Raw genomic sequence first — 25,556 nt, 5'->3', positions numbered from 1 at the left:
TAACACACAGTCTCCAATGGAAATTCAGTCTCCAATGGAAATTCAGATTATATTTTAAATAATCCCTACCAATTAAACTTAGGACATGCTGACACTCCACCATCCTTATGGATTCCTCATGGGAGCAAGGATGCACACCGACATTTTTGGAAATCAAGTATGTGCACACCAAAGCAGGAGCCTCTCCTGCAAAAATGAGTGTTAGCCACTGCTCCAGCAATGCCAGGACTGACATGTGACAATGTGACAATGCTGACACTCCAGCCCTTTTCCTCAGGCACAGTGAAGTGGAAGCTAAAGGAAACCCATTGTTCTGCCAAAGCTTCACTGGGAGAATCAGCACAGGAGATTTTATGTACTGTGAGGCACTGCAAGGAATTCCTTATCTGTGTATAAGGAACATAAATTATATTTAAAATAATATATAATATTATATATAAAATATATAATATTATAATATATAATTTATATTATAATATATAATATGATATATATGATATATAATATACAATATATACTACATGCTGCATACTATATACTATATAATATATACACTATATACTATATAATATACACTATATAATATATAATATATAATATATAATATATAATATATAATATATAATATATAATATATAATATATAATATAATATATATAATATATAATATATAATATAATATATATAATATAATACATAATACATAATATATAATACATAATATATAATACATAATATATATAATATATAAATTCCCCCTGTGTATAAGAAAGGGGAAGAATTAGTAATGGCGATCTACATTTTAACATTAAACCCATAAACTTTCCCATTACAAATCAGCAGATCTGAAATGTGCATGTGCAGACATGGCAGGAAGAGTTGCTAAGAAAGGTAAAAGCTAAGATAAAATAAAAATCAGTATTCTGTCTGATAAATACATTCTCACTTTACACGGCTGAAAATATTTACCAGTTAGGCTGCAGCAGTTTTTTCTGAGCAGAACTGACCTGAAGAACTCCAGAGAAAAATTAATTTCAACATAAACAAGCACAAAGTCCAAATTCTTTGCAAGACATCATGATATATAAATTCCTTTCGCTATGCTCCTTAACCCCAAAACAAAAATATTGTTTTTCCAACAATGCAAACAACACTTTTAGTTTCAAATAACTCACTGGCAGTTACAAATGGCTAAGAAATTCAGAAACCAGCACCACATACCAATAGCAAATTCAGCTACATACCAGGATACTTGAAAATGAAGTATATAATATAATATATTCAATATAATATAATTACTTCAATATAATTACTTGGATTAGCTTACAAAACACTCCTGTAGCTCTCATCAGCTCACATAAAAGAGTTTTCTCCTTCCTGGACTGCAGCAGTTCCCTCGTGCCGTGCATTATCAGGATGAACAGCTTTGTTCAATGTAACCACCACAAATTCACAGCTGAGTGAGCAGACAGCTCTTCACAAACAGCACAAATATCGGGATAAATTGTGTTTTTAGAGTTAACACACCTAGCACATCCCCACAATGTGCTGAGGCAATAATCACAGAGCTTCTGTGTGCACTTCATGGCACAAAACTTTTCTTTTGTTTTTCTCTTTCAGAGCTAGTGATACGAGTGAACAAACAGGTAAAGAGGTTTAGGCTCTTGCTTCAGGAGCAGAATTCAGCCAGTTAACTCATAAATCAAAATAAAAGCTCTTTTTGAACAAAAAAAAATCAAGCACAAAGATAATATTCTTTAAAGGAAGCCCCTGTTTACACACTCCAATTCATTCTCCCCATACCTAAGTTACAGAGCAGAAAAATAAACAACATCAAGAACACAGTTTTTGTCTCATTTACCTCTTCAAGTCTTCAGAAAATTTAAGCAGTGTCGTGGCCATTTCTGTAGTTTTGTCTACCCCAAAATAAGCAAAGTTTTCTTTTTCCTGCCGGCTTCCCACCTCACTCTACACCACCCTATCCTCATAACCTTTGACCAACAGGAAGCAGACACAATGGACTGAAAATAACAGCAATTGTAAGATTTCAAATGATTTAATACATGAGGGGTGGGCTTAAGGTTTGAAAAAACTTCCCTTGCTTTGGTTTTTCAACAGCTGCTTAAAACGTGTTATCTGCATAGAATGAAAGTGTTAGTTCAAAATCCTAGGCTGAATGGGGCTAAAAACTGGGAAACTTTTATTAAGCACAGTTAAGAGTACAGAGGTACAAATGCTTGCATACCTTGATATTTTGTGTTTAAGTCATAGTCATTAGGCTGTTAAATACAATGAACTTAATTTTCCAGTAGTAGAAGTTTCTTAGAGCATTTTGTCTTTCTTTAAAAATCATTTATTTATCTGAACTTTTAGATCAGAAATAGACATACGACCCATAAAATTAGATGATGTTCTTGTGAGAAGTGCAAGGATCCATTTAAGCACTGCAGTTAATCCCTGGTGATGGAGAGCCACAGATCAGCTTGCCAACACAAAAAGGGCTTTTGCTAACTCCAAGAGGCTGAGATGCACTTTGTGGTGTAGAAGGAAAGATCTCCACTCCTCACATAAAAGCCCAAGCAACGATCCCACATATATCTCTTCATTAACAGTAAAAAATTCATGTGCTCTAAATTGTACCAGCAGCTTGGCACAAACCCTGCAGGGTTACAGATTCAAAGATACAGATCCAAAGTCCAAATAGGCAATTACAGCGTTTCTTTTTATTAGTTTTAATGGTTTTTTTGCCTTGCACCCCAAGCACCTGCTGATTATCATTCTGCAAAGCCACAGCCACGTCCCAGGTTCCTCTCTGTGGTTACACCACAGCACACAGAGGTCACAGCCAGAAGAGAAGCAGCAGCTCAGAGAGGGACTCACCTCTTGTACAGAGCCCCACGGGGTTTTCTGTGCTAAGGAAGGGGCAGGGGATGGGATAAAAAGTGAGTTTTACACAGAGTCCTGGTGCTGAGCACAGCGTGACCAAAGCCAAGGTTCTCAATCACAGAGGCTGCCAACCTCCCCTGCCCTGCAAACATTTCAAGCTATGAGTGTTCCATGGAATGGCTACAAGCACGCTGAAATGTAAATGTAATAATTTTCCAGCATTACTACTGTTCCAGCATAATTCTGAGTGTGTTTGCTACTCCATGCACACGCTTTATCAAGCATTCACTGCACCTCTGCTGCACATTAGGCACTGCTCCATTTGTAAAGCAATTTAATAATGGAATTACAACACAAACGCTCCTTTCTTGGCAGGGGAAGCTCAGGCACTGCATTTCTGCAGGGTGAGAATGGATCTACCTCATCAATGCAGGTCTGCTAGAGCTCAAAATAACTACAGAGAAGCCCCTCACAGCCCCTGGTATCCAACAACAGCTTCCAAAAACAAAATATTCAACCAGCACACGGGCACAAGCCACCACTGATGTGTCAGAGGAGCAGCTTGGAGCACAAAGAATTCAACAAATAAAGTAAATACGAGGTCCTCAGCCAGCCTGCAGTTTAGGAGTCCCTTGACACCACTCTGTCTGCTAATAGGATCCTCCTCTTCCCTTCCCCCATTTTAAGACACAACCTGATGCCATCACACCAAGGAATAACAGAGAGAGGATATCCTGCCTAGATTTTCCATTATACAGATCAAATCATCAATCCAGAGAGGTCTTTGCTTGCACATGGGATAAAAAGAAGATGCTTCCAACTGATAAACCCTGAGAGGAAGCAAGGTTGGCTCCATGACTATTTTTATGTAGTTAGCATTCACACAATGGCCTAAAATTAATGGCCAACCCCCAGGGTCCATGAAAACCTTCATTAAAAATAAAATGAAAATTAAAAAATAGGGAGTTAGCAAGTTTGAGAGGAGGAAAGCAAAACCCAAAAGAACTAGAAGGTGATAGATACAATTATGCTTCTTCCCAGACTCACCTTGAATTCAGTTTGGATCCTAAGTTTAAGTAAGTGAAAAGATAGGAAGTTTTATGTCATTTTTCTCTATAAATTAAGCATTTCCTTCAACAATTGCCGGGTGAAATCTTTCTTCAACAGCTCTTATCATTTTGACTCTATCTCTTTTGCTCTAAATATCATATGACAAAAAGTAAGTAAGCAGAGAAAAATAGAAATATCTTTATGTAGCTGCATTATGAAAGGAGGAACTTGTTTCTTAGCCCTCATTTCCAAGGCCAGATACCACAGCTGTGCTGAACAGCTCCCTGCATCTCCCCACCTACCACACAAAGGGCATTTAGTTCATCAAATGTCCAATGTTTCACATTTAGCTCAGTTAAAAGCATCCCACATCTAAGGCTTCATCTAAGCATAAGAAAAGTCATGCTTTGTGCATCTGGACAGATGGGGAATACAAACATCTTTGGTATAATCCAAGGATAAATAATCTAAGTGGCACGGTTTCAATGTTAAATTCATTAAAAATGTATTCTCCTGCCAGGCATTTCTCTGCATAAAGAACAAGATGAGGCAAAAGATCATCCTTGTAATCTAGGAAATGCCCACAAACTCAAGACATTTTAAATATCACCATTCATCTCCACCTTTTACTGCTAGGAAGGATCTCTTCTTTTAAGCATTTATCCTTGTGGAGGTTGTTGTTCTTGTTCTTTTTAATAACAGCATCCATCTGATGAGTAACTGAGAGATTCATGGAAAACAAAAATTTCTGATCTCACCACAAACTACTCCCCTCCTCCTCTGTGCACTCAATAAAAAGTGAACAATTAGCCTGCTGTTTGCTCAGTACAGTGAGATTGTTCATTTATTCATTTGTATCAGATCGCATCACGGAATAGAGAAAAACATTAAAAACACTTTAAAGAAAAAATCTACCATTAAACAGTGCTCTAAGAATTTAAACCCCATCAGATTTTTGTTATTTCTTTTGTAGTTTTGAGCAGATTCAAGTGTTACCTTTTACTTTATGTGGTGTGCAAAGTGCTTTCACATTTTTACGTTTTGCTCTTTGACACGAAATCCAAGCACTGCGTAACCCAACTGTTTTTTCCACCTTTTTTTTTTTGGTGAGAGCTTCATAACTGGTTTCATTCACTATAAAAATGTTTAATTTTTAACTTACAGGAAAGAAACTCTAAAACTGGACTCCTTGGTACTTTATTTGTTGTCTTTCTCATACACCTAAAAGGCATCTACTTTGTTTACTGACTGGAAGCTCTTACCACTGCCAGCACTTCAGGAACAATGTGACTGTGGAAAGGGAAAAACATGTTTTTCTACATTTTGTTTGTCATCTAACAGAATTATAAGGTACACATGCAGAAGGTTCAAAATATTTTTAATAGCGGATAACCTCAAATGGACAAAACAACTTAATTCAGCAGGTAATTTATCTCAACTCCTAACTTAACCCTTCTCATTCTGGAGCCACTTATGAGTAATAATAACGCATAATTATGTAGTAAGTAATAATGATTTGCTACAGCACTGGTTGTTTTTCAATATCTGTCTCATGACATGGAAGAAGTGTATTCTATTTCTATTTTCTATTTCTAACAATGACCATTTTTTAGTCCTTAAAATGGAAAGAGCTTTGAGACAAGAGCAAGAGGGATGAAATCAGAAACAAGATTTAATTTTGTACAGTATCTTGTGCAAAACTTTCCACCTCTTAAACCTGCATATAACATTATTATTATGAATCCAGCTAGACACACAACTGATTTGATGATTTAAATTTGAGCATGTTGTTCTGCCTCTGCTGCAAGCCTCTTCCTCCCAGAAAGCAGACCTGAAGCTGCTTATTCACAACCTGAATCATGAGAGACAAACTGAGACCAACAATAACAATGTCAAAGCGGAATTTTGGAAATCAGAGATGCAGAGTGACTGTGTCTTCACTGTCAGTGCCAAGACACCACAAATGTCACTTTATTTGTGCCCCCAGCCAGGCAGGTGCCACTCCACATGATTTAAGAGCACTCAAAAAGGTTCTGCTGGACAGGCAGAGAGGCCAAAGGCTGAGTGGAAACAAAGAAAAATCTCATTTTTGGCAGCAAGCTGATGTGCCAGAGTGGCCAGAACATCTGGTTTTACATTCCCATTTAAAAACATTTTCACAGAAAATAGGGTATATTCCAGCAGATTGGGCAAATCAGTTTGGATTTTACTAAAGCAAAATTACACCACCACCCAGTGAAGATCAGGAGATTTTGAGGATGGGACAATGGGATGGTATAGCCAGAGTGTTTAGGGTCAAAAACAAACTTTAAAACATGAGGCCCCATGGCATGTGAGGAGTATAAATACTGCCAGAACTGCTCACATCAGCTGCTGATGGACACAATCCAAACTGTTTCAATCCAGAGGAAAATGGTTTTGGTGATGAAAGTTGCTGAATCAAAGTAACAATAAAAAGCACTTATTTTAATGTCTTGGCACCTTAACCAAAATATGCTGATCAATCAATTTGTGAGTCACTTCATGACTAATAAATAAGCATAACCAGTATTTATTGTGTGCTTTCTACCTCTCACAACTCTGTTATAATAAAAGCCCAGTTTAAAGGTTCACAGTTTAATGGTTTGCTGTACTGTGAATTCCTCCCCATGGTGGCAGGGATAGATGATTTTCTGCAATACCTTGTGTCTGATTAATTAATACAAATTAATCACTTTCTGCCTGGCAGCATCAGATGTAGCTTGAGGGAGAAGCTGAATTTCTCTTAGCATTTAAAAGAGGTATCACATCATACCAACAGAAGTGACAAAATTCCCACAGAGTGCAAGAAAAGTTTCAGTGACTTTATCATACCCCACAGAAATGAGCTGGCAGGGCAGAGAGGCACTTACAAATGACTGCTTTCCCTTTGATTCACAATATTTAGATTGTTATTTCCAGCCCAGGTAAAACAAATTGGTGTTATGATACTATTGTTAGGCTGCATGTATAAACACACTCATGCACTTTTGGAGGCAGGCCAGCCAGCTCAGCAAACACATCACAAAAGAAAAGAAACAGCAAAGAGGTAGAGCAGGAGCTGCTGCAAGAGTTCACCCACCAGGCTGTTATGGGAGGTGGGAAGGAAGAAAACAGCACAAAACAGTGGAGCAAAATATGTTGTGAACATGCTATTTTGAGAAATGTGGAAAGTTTCTTGGAAAAAAAAAAAAAAAAAAGACGGCTCAAGAGTTGGTTCGTGCTTAGCAAAATAACTCCTGAATGTTTTATACAGACAATTAAGTAGTTTAAATCACCTGGCTTCACCCAAGGCTAAAGAAACAAAGGAACAGCAGATATAGATTTCTTACAGTGAAAGGAAATCGGTGGGCAAAGCACAAGTTACCATCATCAAAATTTTAGCCAGTGGAAAAAAAACCTATTTGTTTTCTTAAAGAACAAAGAATAAGGACAAAAACACGTTCTGGGTAGATCTTCCACTGCATTTTCTAAGGAGGAGAGCTCATCTTAGCCCCTCTCTTCTGCAACAGCTCAGCACTTGAGTCCAATTCTCCACTCTACCCAACGTTTATCTAAAAAAACTACATTAAAAACTTATTTTTCCCCTCACTTCACTCAGGAGAGGTGTTTGGAGACAGATCATTTACAGTTCTTTTTAGGGGACTCAGGTTACAGACACAGAGTTCAAACAAGTCTATCTGAACCAAGAGAGATTGTGCATTTTTCAGCCAATTTACGACCAGCCTATACAAGCAGAAAAAGAGTTCTAAGTTTTAAAATAGAAAGGCAGACTAACAAATACAATCAGCTTAAATTGTCTTGGTGATCCTGAAGTCACTTATCTGTTCCAACAGCCAACAGGGCTGAGCTCTCATCCCTGGAGCTCATTTTCTAAGTACACCCAACATGCAGAAAAGAAGAAGAGGAAGAAGAAAGAAGAAGAAAGAAAGAAGAAGAAAGAAGAAGAAAGAAGAAGAAAGAAGGAAGAAAAGGAAGGAAGAAAGAAGGAAGAGAAAGAAGGAAGAAAGAAGGAAGAAAGAAGGAAGAAAGAAGGAAGAAAGAAGGAAGAAAGAAGGAAGAAAGAAGGAAGAAAGAAGGAAGAAAGAAGGAAGAAAGAAGGAAGAAAGAAGGAAGAAAGAAGGAAGAAAGAAGGAAGAAAGAAGGAAGAGAAAGAAGGAAGAAAGAAGGAAGAAAGAAGGAAGAAAGAAGGAAGAAAGAAGGAAGAAAGAAGGAAGAAAGAAGGAAGAAAGAAGGAAGAAAGAAGGAAGAAAGAAGGAAGAAAGAAGGAAGAAAGAAGGAAGAAAGAAGGAAGAAGAAGGAAGAAAGAAGGAAGAAAGAAGGAAGAAAGAAGGAAGAAAGAAGGAAGAAAGAAGGAAGAAGAAGGAAGGAAAGAAGGAAGAAGAAGGAAGAAGAAGGAAGAAAGAAGGAAGAAGAAGGAAGAAGAAGGAAGAAGAAGGAAGAAAGAAGGAAGAAAGAAGGAAGAAAGAAGGAAGAAAGAAGGAAGAAAGAATGAAGAAGTAAAGCCAGTAACTCATTTCCTTTGCAAAGGGTCTTGTGAGGTCTCTCATTTGTGATTTTTCTGTCCTTCATTCACAGGAGATGCCCTGGAAGGAGTAACCTGGGTTGCACTCACACCAGCAAAGGAGGATTTCTGTTCTCACAATCAAAACATTTCCTTTGTTTCATGGAAATGCTCCATAATTTTATATTTTGTTCAGAGGAACAGGTCCTTCACTGGCAAAATACAGCTCCATAGCAAGGCCTGGCTTTGCCCTTTGAGTAAAAAATAACTGCAAAGTTGTGCCATTAATAAAGTAGCCCCAAACATTTCAGGAAGCTTCAGGACTTGACCAAGGTCTCAGAAAATGAGATCTTGAGGTAATTCATACTTGAGAGCAAGCTAAAGTTGAAATGGAAAATATTTACATAAGTATCCATACCAGATATTGTAGGAGTCAATTCCCTTTGGTCTACAACACAGAAAGATAACTACAGTAAAATAACACTTTGTGAACAGCTCAAAAGGTTTTTTCCGAAATGAAAAAAATTAGAACACTCATCAATTCATTTCTTTTCTTAAGTATTTGGTATTTGAGGAAACTTTACTTGATTTTGCATATAAATTATTGTCCTGCCTCTATTTTGCCTATCAGTGATAGCCAGTAGGACCCTGGATTTTAAAATCAATCCCAGGATGATGTTTCCTGTCATCAAGTTATGCCATTTTTAGTCAGCTGGTAAAATTAAATCTGAAAACTTGATGTGCATTTGCTCTGCAGATAACAATGCACACAATACTGGTGTCTTTAACCTGTCACTTGTACAAGTTTTTGATTTTATATTTTGTTGCCCCACTTCTTCACATACTGGAATAGTCTGTTGTGGTGGATTTTTGGTTTTGTGGTGGCTTTTTTTTTTTTCTTAATTTTTTAAAATTTTTGTTTCTGACACCAGATCCAAAATAGCTCCTAAAGGTCACTTCCTTGCAGAACTGATAAATAAATAAACTGCATTTGACAACAGAATTTAGAAGATAACGCATTGCTGGGATTCCCTTGCCAAAAAATAGAATATGTGTGCTTTTGTCTCACTGGATGTGCTTATTGGTATCACACAGTACTTTCTGTAAGCAAAACAAATGGACAAACTGCTCAGGACACACAAGGGAAGTTACACATCTTCTGTTTGTACCCAAGCTCCCAACAGATTCACTGGACTATCTTTTAATACAGAAAAATCTGATTGTACAGCAACAATGGTCACTACCAGGCTCACAGCAGCAGTCCTGACTTTCCAAAATTCTGGTCTAGTAACCCATGCATTACAAATGTTGCAACACTTGAGATCCAGAATTCAAAATTTTGTAGCAAAAGCAAAACTCAAGTATAGGACTAACCAAGAATAATGGGTTTTAATTTGCAATTCAGTGTTTTCAATTGGCTCTTTGAAAGAAGAGGAGTGTGAAGAAGTCAGGTGGGGTCTGTGCACAGCAGCAGCTCTGGGGTGAGCGTGTGCTGCCTGCCACACTGCTGTGAGCAGGACAGGAAAGAGGACAAGTGACACCTGCACTGCCCCTCCTCACAAAGGCAAAGCCAGCCTGCAGGAAAAACACAGACACTGCACAAAAAGAGAAAGGAATATTATAAAACCATGATATTCCATAGGAAGTTACACAAAGAATATCCTCCCGACGTTAACAGCACAGAACAGCAAAGCATGGTAAAAGCAGCACGAGGCTGATTTTAAGAGAAAACTCCATCATCGTACAGAGCCTTACTTTTAAACACAGGAAGGTGGAACATTCCTCATCAGCCTCCAGCTGCTGCAACTCTTATCCAGGAGAAAAACCCAGCGAGATCCCCATTTCAGCATCACTCCAAGGACAGCACCACGCTCACTGAGCATCAGCTCCCACCAGCAATCCAGCTGAAAGCTCTGCGATCTGGGAGACTCAATGAAGGTTTTAATCACGTAATGAGATTACCTCATCCGTGTGTGGTTTCACAATGCAGCCTCGATGGCAGCCCATTATGCCAGTCCCCTGACAGGCAGGATCAATCACGCTAATCGGCTTTACTCTGCTATCACTCCTACAGAAACCAAAACCCGGCACAGTTTCTACCCCACGGGTTAAAAGGAATTGTGGAGAGAAAACGCTGCCAGCTCCAAGCCTAAAATTGATGTTGCTTCTGCCCAGCAGGTTGTGAGCCACGTTCCATTGTTAAATTTTACATCCACATGCTGTGAGTTCTACACAACACCTCTGATGAAGTTTACATTTTATACAGCATTATATGTATATGTTATATATATAATGGATATGTTGCATTACATATAACAATGTACATGATTGCAGTTAATAAATGTCACTTTGGAAAAATGTTAAAGCTCCACACAACATCAGTAGCTGTCTTTTGTGAAGCACAAGCTTCTTCCCCAGGTACCATCAAGTGGAGCTCCCAAAGCACAGCCCCCTGGCCCTTTTACTGGTACCAAAATAAAAATGCTGCAGTAATTAATGCCCCTCATTCACCAAAGCCAGGAGCATCCAACCCCCAAGTAACATAAAGCATGCACAGATAAAACTTGTTCCATTTGACAGATGAGGGTAATGAGACAAATCTAAATATTAAACACACACACAACTAATATGAAGCAGCTTTATACATTTACAACCCTGATTATCAGCCCATTTTGCTGGGCCAAGCATCCAAAACTCTTCTGAATGCATCTCACTCCACTGCCAGAATACTCATTTAAGATGGGAATGCAAATTGGGAAAACCAGCATGGCGCTGTCAGGGCAATAAGGTTTGTGTTATAAATTAAATTACCTGCCTCATTGGCCCAACAGAAGCCAGGATCTGACGTGGGACTCCTGCTTTGCTGGACTTTTTTTTTTCAACATTAGGATACCCAAAAGTAACTTTGTAGAATCTGACATTCGAGACAAAACACGTATCTTTGAAAATATCTACATTTTCTGCCCTACTTTTCCACAAGCACACTCAATTCAAGCAGTTCTATTTTTAGGATATCTTTGCACAGCCCAAAGTGAAAGCAGACAGCTCTAGTTCAAATAATTAAGTAAAGGCTTATAAATAATTTACCCTTGCTACCCCAATACATACTAGCCCTTCAGAATAGAATATAAAATTGTAATGTAGTTTTTAAAATGCACAAAATCAAAGCTCTAGATACAAATCAACAATGCTTCTTCCACTATTTCAACAAAATAACTGAGCTGAGAAAAAGGAGACAAGACAGAGGAGAGGAGGGAAAATGCATCTGACTTAGCTCCAAAGAGAAGGAAAAAATATAACCAACTAATAATGTCTTACTTCATCTAAACTATCAAGTATTGGTATTAAAAGTGGCATTATTATTCTGCCACTAGCATAACGCTGAAAGCTACAAAAAAATGGGCAACTGTTGGCTGGTCTCTGTAAGCATGGAACAGTCACAGTGCAAATGTGTCTGTCTTTACACTGCTGAGCTGTTAATAGGCTTAAATATTTAATTCTGGCCCATCCAGGAACTCTATTGTTTTCAAATTTGAACCATATTCCATAAGTCTATTCTGTCTGAGACCAAGATTTTCCTTCTCACCCCCCCAGAAAAACTGAAATGCCTTCCAGGGTCACTCAGCCTTGCTACTGAAACAATTGAACAGGGGCAGAGGACAAAGAAGGACATCTTGCTTAAACAAACCAGTAATTATCTCGTTTTTACTCCTTTTCTCACACACAGCTAACAAAAGATATCTAGGACTAAAAGCCATTAGCACAACCAGTTAAACATGATTTAGCTAAGACAATACTATAATGGGAGAGTGTTAGGCAACCTAAAACTTCGAAATTCATTGGATGATCTATCTGTAATAAGTTTCCGGATGTTATTATGTTAGTTGTCACAGGGATCCAAAATGTTAATTAAATGAAAAGTCAAAAAATGTGTGAGTTGAACTCTCAAAAAAAACCCCAACAAGAGATCAACTTTAAATGAAGTTTGTTTCACCAGGCATCCCCAGTTTGCTTAATGCCTCTGTGTGATGCTCTATAAAATTGTCATTTAGCTTAAAGTAACTCTCAGCTCAGGTGGGAGACTCACATAAAGCCCAGGGGAGCTGCATTAGGATGAGAGAACTCATTTCTAACAGCAGAGCACAGAATTTATTGGCTTTCTGTCCCTCATTTATCAGTGGGACCATTTTTCTCCCCACAATCATTTTTGTTATTCACAACAGAAAGGGATAACGTGGCCAGCAATAAGCACACTGTGCTGCAGACTACACCCAGGGTGAGAATCACAGAGATACACAGAGACTCATGATGGTGAAAGACCAGTGAATCACCAAGAGTGGGAAAAGAAATTGCCTTGAAAAAAGGAAAAAAAAATTTAAAAAATAATCAGACATATCAAGGCACTGTTCATTTTTCTGCTCATTTTTCTGGAGGAGCTGGAATGGGGAGGAGGGAGAGGAGAGAGCAGAAGGGTAAGAATTCGTGCATGCAGTGACCCAACACTGAGAAAAGACTAAATTAAGAAATTGTCTTCCTTTTGATAGAAACTACGTGATAGATTCATGCAATTCCTGGATTTGCTTTTTCTTGTTGATCTCCAAGGTCTTAAAATACTTCTCCTTGTGCAAGACAGGCACCTTAAAATTGCACAAACATGCAAGGAAACACTGAATGGAAAAGAGTGAAAGACAGGAAGAAACTGATTTTCAGTGCAGGACAAGTATGAAATAGGGATTTGTTTTGGGATAGGAACTGAAATGATAAAAATAATAATTAAAAAAATCTGATTTACTGCCACATATCAGGAAATTATCATCTCAAGCTTGGTATGCAAGACCATAATAATGCTTGATGCCTGACAAGTCATTCTGGTCATAAAACCATTCTATTTCTGGCATTTTCTTGTTGGTCAGAACCTACAGCTTGCTCCACACTTCTAACCAGGGCATTGTAATAGGTGCAAATGTTGAAAGAAGGCTTTAAGAAATATCTTCCCACCTGACAGTAATTTCTTTCTGACTTCATTATGATGAAGCTGCACTGGAACTAACACCACAGAAAACTTTAAAGATGAGAAAATGCTCCTGGAGGTGGACACTTGACCACATTGCGTACAGGAGGGGGGTTGTTTGGGTGTTTTTGTAATTTTGCATATTTAAAAGAGTCTGTCCTGGGAAAGCACAGGTGCTCCTCAGGCCAGCAGGCTCTCAAACCTCACCTACAGGATCTGCAGTGGATGCAGCCCAGAACCACAAACCTCGAGACGTTCGCTGCTGCGGCAGGGCGGATCTCAGCCTGCCCTCGCAGCTCTGCCCTGCACACACACTTACACACACACACACACACACACATTTACACACATTTACACACACATTTACACACACATGTTTACAAACAGGCTCCAAACTCGGTGTGTCCCACCCACCCAGAGCCAGGGACTCGCATCACCTCCACTGATGTGATCTCTCCCAGCAGGGAACAGCCATCAGCAGGGGACAGGCCAGCTGAAGGGTGAGGAGCTCCAGGGCGTTGTCTCACTAATAGTCAAAATAAAAAGCTGGCCTAGACAAGTTTTCAGAGGCAGCAGAGCTCTAGCAGGGTGAGCTCCAGACCTAAGGTGTTGCTAATAGCCAACCTGCGCTATCTTCTAATCTCTGCAGTGTAGATTCAGGATAGGATTTTTTTTTGGAATTTGCCTCCTGCCCCTAATTTCTGTTGTACATTATTACATACAGAGATATGGTATGCATACACCAGAAACATGATTTTACAGTTATAAATTACCAACATTTGGTAAGACAGTGATTGCAACCATTGTTCCGAGAGTACCACAAAGTCATTTGTTAACACAAGAATTGAAACTAGATGAGATTTTTATGATATAAATTTATAGTCAAAAAGAACAGCAGAACAGTCTCATTAATTTTAGTTACTAAAAGCACACTTGAAATGCTTCACAAAGTACAGTGAGGTTTATGGAAGAAGGGGAAGCACTGAAGCACACGCATGAAACCAGAGATAAGACAGGTATAGGGTTGAGCTGATCCAGGTGCAAAATATCATGGAAGAAACAGACCTCCAAAAAGAGGGAAAGCTGATTGATCAGCCCCAAGAGCTGAGGAGTTAAAGCAGCATTAGCTAGCAGAAATACACGGTGTGTGTTTCAGCAAGGCCCTGTGCCCTGTGCTGCTCCAGAGGGATGTGAGGGGTGGCACCACCACCCACTGAACCTCCTCCGAGGGCCGCAGCTTCCCCAGCCCATCTGCAGGAAGGATGTCTGTGCACGCTGCACGTGGCTGCATCTTTGATACTCTGGCTTCAAGATTCCAACTTAAAAGGGAGAGCTGGTTGTATTTATTTATACTTGATCAGAGGTGCCTCTTAAGATCAGAAAGAAAACAAGCCTTGCTCATCCTCCAAGAATCTCCCTGCAGCTGTGCATGGGTGCACACACACTTGCAGGCATGTGTCTTGGGAGGACAGGGAGAACAACAATTGATTTCCTGCAAGTGTAACGTCCTGTTGTTTTTCCAAAGGTAATCTGCAGAATTATCACAATCCCAGATGTTTACCAGGGGGGAAAGAGAAACTGCAGTAACTCTGCACAGGATGAGACAGCCTAAGCACATTATTCTAAATGCAAACTCAAAGTTTCATCACTTTTTCTATAGAGGCTCTCTGTTCCAAGCTGTGGGATATTAACAGGCTTACATTTGAGTTTCCAGTCGCTTCGAGAGTGTCTGAGGCAATGAACTTATACAAAGTATTTTTAGACTTCCTGCAATCAACTGTCCTGCTGGCATTGCTCAATATGACACACAGTTGTCTGAGGGATGCAGTTGTGCTAACACAACATTTAATTTTAAAGTTTAGCTTCTGTGTTTTCCATAAAATAAGTACTGGCAAATTTGCTCATCCAACAAGTTGAATCACAAGTGATTAAGGGTCATCTAAGCCATGCCATATTGTGTAAATGCTTATTAAATTATACTTATAAAAAGCAACTCATTTTATCTACATAAGATAATTGTGTAAACTAAACAAAACACTAGTAATGACTGGGTGTGTGTAGCAAAAAGAGATGGCTAAATTCTGCACAGTAAAGTTTTGCCATTACAGCATCTCACAGGCCTAAAATAAGTCTTGCCTGGAGATAATCTACATTATCTGTGAAGGAAAGCAAAGAAGAAATTGTTGCCTCTACTTTACACATCCTGCAAGACAGAACAACTGATCTCTAAGAATTGTCCTATTTTCTGGTGTGGGGCAGAAAATAATAAACTTATTGTTTTGAGGAGGAGTTAGGAAAGAGAATGACAGCTTGTATCATCTGGAAATTTTATGTGTCCAAGGAAGGACCGAGATATATCAGTGCAATCCTGGCAAGCCAGTCAGAATATTCCAATATAAGATGTTCCTGCAGGAAAATAACCATGGGCAGGGCGATTGCTGGAACAAACTAATTATTCAGCAGCGTTGAGTAACAAATCACTATTTGATGCAGCTCCAGACTATCCACTGTTATAATAAATACTGTCATTAACCGTGATTAAGCACTATCTCTAATGAAGACGCTTCAAATGAAGGAGCTTGCTAATTAGCTGTGTCCTACATCTCAGAGCCAACAAAGGAATCTTAGAAGTCTTCTGCTACCAGTTGGTAAAAATGGGTGACTGGGACTGGCCTAATAACACTTCTTCCATTAAGAAAACAAAAGATGCCATCAAGATGTGGCCCTGTGATTTTAAACTGTTGCTGATGTGGTTTTTTTGGACTGTGACTGCTTTAGCACTGTGACTGTCATTTAGAGAAGTAACTGAGAGCTGCTTCTGGCAACTGCCTCGATTCATCATCTCCTCACTGCTGCCATTAATGTTAGAATACTGTCACAGAAATATTGATCACACTGCCAACTATTCAGAAAAAAATGATAATAAGTTTCACAGACTAAAGCTGATGTAGAGACTTAACTGAATTGCCTTTGATTAAAGGCCCAGCTGAAATTACAATGCAAATAAAGTAGTTCATTTTAAAGAGTCAGTTTTCACAGTAGTGTCCTGTTGCAAAGAAATTTAAATTCTTTCTGAAGAATGACATCAAAATGACCTCAGTTCCATGTTAATAAGGATGACTGTTTTCCTCAGACTAAATGATAACAGACAAAGAATTTAAATGAAGGAAATAGTCTTGGGAAGGGGGGATCCTCTAAAAATGGTGAAGAACTGAGCGAAACAATCAGATTTACACTGGATGATTCAATGCTGTTCAGCCTTACTACAGTATGTACAAGTGACAATAGAGCATTGTATTTCCTTTTTTTTTTTTCCAGTTATAATCTTTGATAAACCCAAGAACCCAAGTTCAAGGAGTTAAAAATTATGCCACAAACAAAGCTAAGGATCCTTTTTAGTAAGCATAGGAAACATTTCTTATTGTGATAAAAACAGACTGGATTAACTGCATGTATAAGACACAAGAATTTACACAAATCAAGAAATATCTCAGATCTCAGTCTTACAAGCACCTATCCCAAAGTCTACAGTCAAAAAACAAAACAAACAGAAAACCAAAACAAAAAAACACAGAACAAAGACTTTCCCATGAGTGTTTACTACTGTTGGGTGAACTTGGAAGCACAGTCAGAGCTAAGTTCCTCCTTTAAAGCAAAGTCAGTACAACAACTCCTAAAAGCAGAAATAGTGCAAGAGTTAATTTTCAGTATGAGAACCTCAGAGCCCAGAACATGACAGCAGCCAAGGTTAGTTTCACATTTTCTCACTTGAGGAGTGAACACAAATTATCTCTGGACAATACACAGAAGTTTCTTTAACACAGGTGACGCAGGAGGGGGGAAAAGTCTGTTCTCCACATGGAGAGAGACAAAGCGTGCAGGGCATCTCCAAAACCCAGTTTCTCTTTTCTCTTTACCTTTCACAGTTTTTCTTAATAGCATGGACTGAGACACTTGCCAGATCTACTGCACTAAGAAGAAACAAGATGTTTTGCAACAGCCTTGGTAAACTAGAATTTACAGTTTTAGACAAACACCGATCATTTCAGCGACACAGAAGTTTGAAAAATCTACTGCAATGGCAAAGACTGGATTTCAATTATTTATTAGGCTTTTTCAGGCAGTTATGAGAATCTAGCTAGTTAACAAACCCCTACTAGGATTTTTTTTTTCTCCTCCAAGATATATGTTTAAGGAAGCAAAACCCACTGGAGCTTTTTTGTTAGCTTTCTGTGGTATGTTTTCAAACACCCTCCCTTTTATTTATTATTGCAGTTCTTGAGGAGAACTTATAAAAAGATTATGAGGAACTGCTTTCTCTGAAGTTGACAAACATTGTTTCAAGAAAAAGCATATTACCTACTGTAGTAAATCCAGTTAGTGTTTCACCATACAGCTTCTTTAGATCCAAGTAAAAAGGCACTGAGATTACAAGCAAAGAGAAATACCAGTCCTATGTGAAACTGGTTTATCAATTTAGGACATGAAATCCCTGTCAAGACAACTTCAGATTTCATGTAATTTTTTTTCACACAAATTTAGTAACCTCTACATTATTTTAGGCAAAATGTTTGACTTTTTCCAAAAGAAGAAACAGCTAATACAGAAACTTTCAAGATAATAATGATGATAATCTGAGTTGCTACTTCTATTTATTGCACTGGTAGTTATCATGTGCTGCTATAATTTTTAAAGGTTTGGCTTGTATGATATGCTCAGAGGTGCACACCTGCCCTTTAGTTACACAGAGATCTACTGACCTTAAAAGCCAAGCCTGTCGAACACGACTTTCACCACTGAAGCGTGGTTGCTTAATGACTTAATGGAGGCAGACCATTAGCTTACAAACCACTGCTCTGCCTACCCAGAGAGAAAGGAGAATCACCCCAGTGGGACAGAGAGAGAGGATCCAGATGTCAAGTGCAGGATTTGGAGGTGCTGAGGATGGCAGGGCAGGAAGCCCAGACGTACCTGTGCCCCTGGTGCTGCCCCTCTCCGAGGCTGGCATCTCTGCCCGTGTGCTGGAGTGGTGTCCACATCCAGCTGCACACCCAGCACAGGCTGGCCCACGGCCAGAGCAGTGACTTCAGCTGCTCCACATTCACAGGGACACAGCAGCAGCAGCACAGGGGACAGGCAGGCAGAGGAAATGGAGGGGGCTGCACCCCCTGCTCAGCACCCCCCCTTCGGCAGGGAGATGGGCAAAGGAGCTGCTCCTTCATGCAGGACCTGCTGTGCCACCTAGCACATGGCTCAGACAAAAACGACAGACAGACAGACAGACAGACAGATCCCCCTCCCTGCTCACTGTTCACACACCAAGGCGCTCACAAGGCATCCAATCACAGAATCACAGAATCACAGAATCACAGAATCACAGAATAATGAGGTTGGAAGAGACCTCTAAGATCATCAAGTCCAACCTATGCCTTAACACCTCAACTAGACTATAGCACTAAGTGCCATGTCCAGTCTTTTTTTAAACACATCCAGAGATGGTGACTCCACCACCTCCCTGGGAAGACAATTCCAGTGCTTTATTACTCTTTCAGTGAATTTTTTTTTCCTAATATCTAACCTGTACCTTCCCTGACGTAGCTTGAGACTGTGTCCCCTTGTTCTGTCAGTGGAAGAGACCGACCCCCACCTGTCTGCAACCTCCCTTCAGGAAGGTGTAGAGAGCAATAAGGTCACCTCTAAGCCTCCTCTTCTCCAGGCTAAACAACCCCAGCTCCAATCCATCCATCCAATCCAAATCACCCTTGAGTGTGTTGGTGAGAGAACTGCTGGGTTCCACCTCCCCAGCCTCACCCCCAAGCACCTCGCACAGACACCTGACAAGCAGAACCTCCCCCTGCTAAAGGGTGAGGTTAGAGAGGTGGAATTTTAAAAGGCCTTGGAACTTTCGAGGAGTGATAAAATGCACCAAATTCCTGCAATAAATTAGCTTGCACGTTCTCAGCTATTTCCTGATACGCGAGCTGTTCAGTCAAAAACTTAAAGGTCAAATTTGCATCAATAGCCTCGCCAAAAAGTTTTCTACAGAGAAAGGAAAGGCTAAAGAAGCAGACATGAAAACAAGAAACCAGTATCTGTATTTTATGCAAGATAAAGTCACTTGCAGTGCAGAATCTGCCTGAAGGGGTGAGTTATTAGCCTTGTTTTAACCAATATGCTCTTATCCCCAAGTCTTTCTAATTAGTGATATTCTTCCCTCCAGTGTTACTTAGAAATCCTTCTTTCTTTAAAAAGAGGGGAAGGGGATTAACAACTGTCTTGGTTTTAATCCTTCCTCACACTCCCACACAGAGACCTTTTTCTTTCTTAAGGACACTTCACAAGTACTTCATTATGTTCTTTTTTTTTTTTTGTGCCCAGTATATATAAGACAGCTACTTGCCATTTTTAACTCATTCAAGCTGCAGCCAAGCATCTTGCCACAGAAAATTAGGCACATTGCTGTTAAAAAAAAAGGTCTCTGAATACTTAGAGCTATAATGGTATGCTTAAGCAAGCAAACATGAAAATGCCAAATGTAATTTCTTACCTAAGTAACTTGCAGATTTCTAACGAGTCCACATAGGTTTGATTTGTTGGAGTTTTTTTAATACTTCCTTTAAATGAAGGAGAAATGGAAGCACCTGTATTTTCTACGACCAGCATACTCCAATAAAAAAACTGCAAATCTTAATTACTCAAACCTGTCTAGTTCACAATTAATCAAGAATGAACGCGAAAATGTTCCACATTCAACCAGCTGGTATTTTAGTGAGATCACATTCATATTAAAGATGATATGCCACAACACCCAGACGGGGAAGGAAAAAAAGCACAGCCACATGTATGTCTTATTTTTACACCTCATACTGTCAATAAACCCTTTAATAGCAAAACATTCAAAAAGAAAAAGCCTGTCTCTTAATGGAACCTGGCACTGCGATTTGCAAAGCAAACAGAACACAGTTAAAGCTGTTACAACTTAGTAATAGTTTTGCAGTGCAAAACAGCAGAAGAACACCAAGAACCCGGCACATTTTTCACACCTTGCTTTAGGTTAAGGTCACCATTTTTCCTGGAGACACAGATTTGCACCTAAGGACAAAAAAAAACCAACCCTGTTACCACCAGGTGCTGTGATCCACCAGAAAGTAATACTGAAATTCCCCAAGAGAACAGATTCAGCCCAGCTGACAGCAACTGTAGGTCTGAATGACATATTAAAAAGCAATCAAGCTGATTACATTATGCATCAAAACACGGTTAAGTGGTACAGTTTTGCTGCAATGTTAAAAGAACATCTGATCTCCCTCTGAAGAAATACAGTTTCACTGTCAAGATAGTGGCAGGGAAAAAAAGATGAAAAAACTGCAGTAGAAGGAACAGGGTCTTGTCAACAGTTTGTGGATTATAACTCTAAGGCTTCCCACACCCAGTGAAAGCTTTATGAAAGCAAAGGGTGAATTTAATGACTTTGCTTTAAGAAGATGGAAGGGACTGTAACAAGACAAAGTTCTGTTCCTTTTGGCTTTTCTTGTTTGTATTCTTAGGTGCATGTTACTCCCACCACTGCCTTCTCAGCAAGTGTAGCTCACTTCCAACGCTCCCAGTAAACCTCCTCTCCTGGGAAGCACAGCCTGGCTGCTGCTCTCTGGGTTTCTACACTCAGAGCCCGAGATAAGAACAAAAGTTTCTGTAAGAAGCAGGAGCATTTGTCACATCAAGAGAGGAGGAATCCAGCAGAGATAAGCAGCAGCAGAGAAAGAAGTCCACCTGCATATCTTCTTCTACCCCATTTTTCCAAAAGTGTCAAGCTGCTGCTTTTGGCTGGGCTAGAATTCATTTTTTTTCACAGTAGCTGGCATGGGGTCCTATATATTGGATTTGTGCTGGAAGCAGTGTTGATAATGGGGATGTTTTTGTCATTGCTGACAGGGCTTACACAGAGCCAAGGCCTTTTCTGCCTCTCCCCCCAGCCCAGTGAGCGGGGTGGGGATGCACAAGGAGCTGGGAAGGGGACACAGCAGGGACAGCTGACCCTCAGTGACCAAAGGGATGCACGTTCCAGGCCGTGCTCAGCATATAAAGGGGGGGGAAGAAGAAGGAAGAGGGGATGTTCTGTCTTCCCAAGTAACTGCTACATGTTTTCCTGCTGGGTTAAACCAGGACAGTCACTCCAGGAGGCTGCAGAGCTCCACTGTGGATGTGCTAACTTTCTGCTGCAGACAGAAACGATATATAGATATTCCATCAGTAACTCCAAACTCTGGGAGCTGCCCCACGTGTAGAAGGACCACTTTGACCCAGAAAAGAGGAGAGGAAAGGACACTGTCAGAACTTCACCTGCCTTTCCAAATGCAAAGGCTGCCCTGCACCCAAAAAACAAATTTTTAATCCTTAGTAAATTCACCCTGACAGGGAAGCATCTGCTGGACACACAGGACAGACACCAACAACATGACCCAAGTTCCTCAGCCAACAGTATCACAACATGCTGAGGGTGACCCCTGATAGCTTTTGGTTATCCAAATTGACAATAGTGTCACAATTTTAAATGGGAGCTCTCCTTCTATTTTTAATTGAAAACTTTCCACTTCAATTTTCCTCCAAATTTTGGAAGCTTGACTAAGAGAGACAGTTTAAGTCAAACCAGCTGCAGAGGGAGATACATTACAAGTTTGTACACACTTCTGCATACCTTTGCATTAGTGCTTTTAACGTGCTGTGGCTTTTTCTTTGAAGGCCTGGAGAAACCTAAAAAGTCATATTGTGAATATTAAACTTATGCTTGGATTCAATGCAGGGTAAAGATTAATTAGCAGTATAAAAGTATGCTTTGCTGGAGCACCACCAAGTCTGTCTGTGAACCTCACAAAGCTCCAGAATCACATTTCTGAGGCTCTGCTGTTGTAGCCCAAGGGCCACGTGCATTTATTTGCCCTCAGCTGCTTTGCATCCACAGGTTAAAAAATACATCTGTCCCTCACACAGCATTTGGACTAGCGAGAACTCATCACCCCAGTCTGCTTTTAGAACTGCCTTTTTTCCCCTTTTTTCTTTGCTGTTTTTAACCCAAAAGGGTTTTGCTGATTCCTCTCGTGAAGAGCAATGTCACAGAATAGCTCTCAAGTCTAAGGCACTCCCACATTGCAATTCTAAAATGCAGACTTCTGTGGGCAGCTGAGAAGAGCCAACAAGAATGTAACTATCAAGGCAAGACTTTTCTCCCAATACTGACATCAGCCTCTGAGTCCTGCACACAGTCTTGCACCACATCTGTGGAATAAAAAGTAAAAAAGTAATTTTCTAAGAGAAAAAAGAAAGATTATGTCCCACAAAGCTCCCTGCAGGCAGCAGGGGAGTGGATGTCTCATTTTCCTGCATAGAAAGTAAGAGACTGCCAAAAGAGCATTTCAGTCAGCCAGCATGCCAACAAGTAAAGTTTCACTTTTCAGCACTGAAAAAAAAAAAAAAAACCCACCAAGAAAAATCCCAGCAAAAACAAACACAACAAAAAAAGGAAATTCTGCTTCCATGCATCAGGCCTGAGCAGGAATATTCACTAATGATGGCTTCTGACTCCAGTAATAACTTCAACAGAAAAGTTGTTCCAAGTTATTTTTTGAGCTATCCAGTCAAAAGTCTTTGCATTTTATACCACGATCCAACAGATGAATTTCCTCCCAAAACCCCACCCTTCTCTCCATGCCAAAAATTCACAAATCTGAAATTCTAGCCCCATCCTGGATTAACAATTCATTGCTCTGTCACCAAGTCATATTTCGCAAGCCGTCTTCAGTGTATGTGTGGCAAGAATCATCTATAAAATCCTGAGCTGCCAAAACCTGCTCTGATATTCCCAATGCTCCCACTCTCATTCAAGGCTCCAGTGCAGCCTGAAAGCAGAGACAAGGGAAGGGCATCCCTGCCAGGAGTTCAGGGATTTTTCTGCTATGGCTACTGAGTTCTCCATCGATTCAAATTGAAATATTCACAACATGTCGGTAAGTTTGAAATGGAATCAATAAAGCTATTTGTCTCATTTCATTCTTGCCTCATGAATGGAGGAAAAAGAACAATTACTAATTAGAGATCAGTCCACCAGGTGCTGCAGATCATGTAATTTTTGGTGTATATACTGATAAGAATAAATGAGGAAATCCTCCAAAGCATAGCAGTCATTGCTATAAAAAATACATAGTTTATCTATGAATGTGCCAGTGTCAGTATGTTCTTAAATACTTTAAATTTTGTTTCTGTAGATGGTTCTTTCTGAGAAGGCCTGTCAATAGAAACACTGATTTCTGAACATATGGACTGAAAGCTGTAGACAATCTGAAATTTAAAGACTGAAAAAGAGCATTTGATTTCAGGCTTCCTAATTATTTTTTACATGATAGCATGAAATTGAAAGATGGGAGATTTTAAATAGCAAAGCTATCTGGAAGTGAAGCTTTTAAGGAACAACATGACAAAGGAAGTGTATTTATAGGTTTGAAAACAGGAGTGGGGGGGAAAACACTAAAGCAGCTGCACGGTTTTTGCACAGTGGACAAGAAAAAACAATTTAAGAGGAGGAAAAGGCAGACAGAGAAGAAAGTAAAGTAGAAACTAAGAAAGAAACCAAGACTGCAGTACTTAACTTATTCCTGGTATCATGAAAATGTTGCTGCTTTTTGTTTTTACTTTAAAACTACTGCTTTTCTTTTCCCCCCTTACCTGATCCAGTTTTCGTAAGCGCCGTTTTCATAATTAAACCCATTAAATAAATAATTATTCTGCTGTGACGCATGTTGCTATGGCAAGGGCTGCGATAGCAAAGATTCAGGCTTCCATGACTTCACTACAAGGTCACGGAGAAGCCGCTGAGCGAGAAAAAGGCGTGGTGGGAAAAGGCCATTCCCATCAGCACCAACTGAGAGGAAAGATGAGATGAAATGAGGGCTGCACCCTGCACAGGGGTCCATGGGTGAGGGTTTCATCTTCCCCTCCAGCCTGGGCACCCAGTGCCAGAGGAGGAGAGGTGTGAGTGCCCCTGCCCCATCCTCCTGGTTTGGTGTGACAGCGTCGTCAGCGCGGTGCACGAAGCCATATCCCCTCATCTGCCCAGCCCAGCTCTCCTCTGCCTTTCAAAGCATCCAGAAAAATTCTGCAAGACTGATCCTTAAAGAGCCTGTGCTCCCTGCCAGATCACTTTAAATCAGTGCTCGAGGAAGATAAACACAACAGCCTGGAACGTGGGCATCTCCAATCCCACAGCGCCCGGCCATGGTGGGAGAAACCCCCAAGGGGCACGAGCAGAGCAGGGCCAGCCCGAGGCAGGGGACAGGAAATTCTGGGGGTTCCCTGGGGACAGGAACTTCTGGGGGTTCCCTGGGGACAGTCACACACTTGGTGACCTCCTTGGGAAGTGGTGCATGCAAAGGGGAGCATGGAGAGCGCCATGCAAAGGGGTGCCACCCTCAGACAGTGGTGCATGGACAGCCCTGCAGCAGGGGAATGCAGCGAGCGGCCTCCAGCCCTGCACCCTCCAGGGTTAAGGGGGGAAAGAAAAGCTGCCCTCACATTTCTGACCAAGCTCCCACCCCAAACAGCTCAAAACCACTGCTGAAGGCTGTGATGTAGGAGAAAGAAGTGGGCACTGCCAGCACGGTGCCCTCCAGGTGACAAAGGCCACCACACAGACAGGCACAAACATGTCTCTAACAAGGAGAAGCAAGCTGAACCTAAGCTGAAGCAAGGTGCCTCTACCTTGTTGCTATTTTTACCAGTAAATCTTGTCCTAAAAATATTTGCGTGGGGGAGGAGGGGGAAAAAACAAATAAAGGAGGATTTAGTGGGGTGTCAACTAAGAACTTCTCATCAAATGCATGCATGTATTTGAAAGCAAATAAACAGCTTTGATGCTGCTGTGCAGTGATGTCTGCAGCTCAGCAGAGAGGACTCAGGCAGGCTCTCACATTAACACAAGAGGTGGGAGATTCAAAACTGGAGATGAAGAAAGCACACACTTGTACTGAACTTTCAAAACAAGTTCTTCCAGTTTAACATTTTTCTTCCTGAACTGACATAGCATAAATAAGAACCAAT

At 40.3% G+C, this 25,556-nt stretch overlaps 1 protein-coding gene across 6 annotated transcripts in view; it reads right to left on the bottom strand.

Moving 5' to 3' along the window:
* GAB1 (GRB2 associated binding protein 1) overlaps positions 1-25,556 on the bottom strand; it is an 85,608-nt gene that overhangs the window by 39,159 nt on the left and 20,893 nt on the right. The window contains exon 1 of one of the 6 annotated variants that reach the window (XM_063415386.1): positions 10,214-10,482. The exons of 4 other annotated variants lie outside the window; for them this stretch is intronic. The gene's annotated coding sequence lies outside the window, so the exon portion shown is untranslated. Of the gene's footprint in view, positions 1-1,861; positions 1,956-10,213; positions 10,483-25,556 lie in introns of those variants that run through there. One more of the 6 variants, XM_063415387.1, reaches the window with a different exon arrangement.

The sequence above is a fragment of the Prinia subflava genome, chromosome 18, assembly GCF_021018805.1.
Source record: "Prinia subflava isolate CZ2003 ecotype Zambia chromosome 18, Cam_Psub_1.2, whole genome shotgun sequence".
NCBI lineage: Eukaryota > Metazoa > Chordata > Aves > Passeriformes > Cisticolidae > Prinia > Prinia subflava.
The sequence above is the reverse complement of the archived record's forward strand: the minus strand, read 5'-3'. Positions and strand labels throughout refer to the sequence as shown.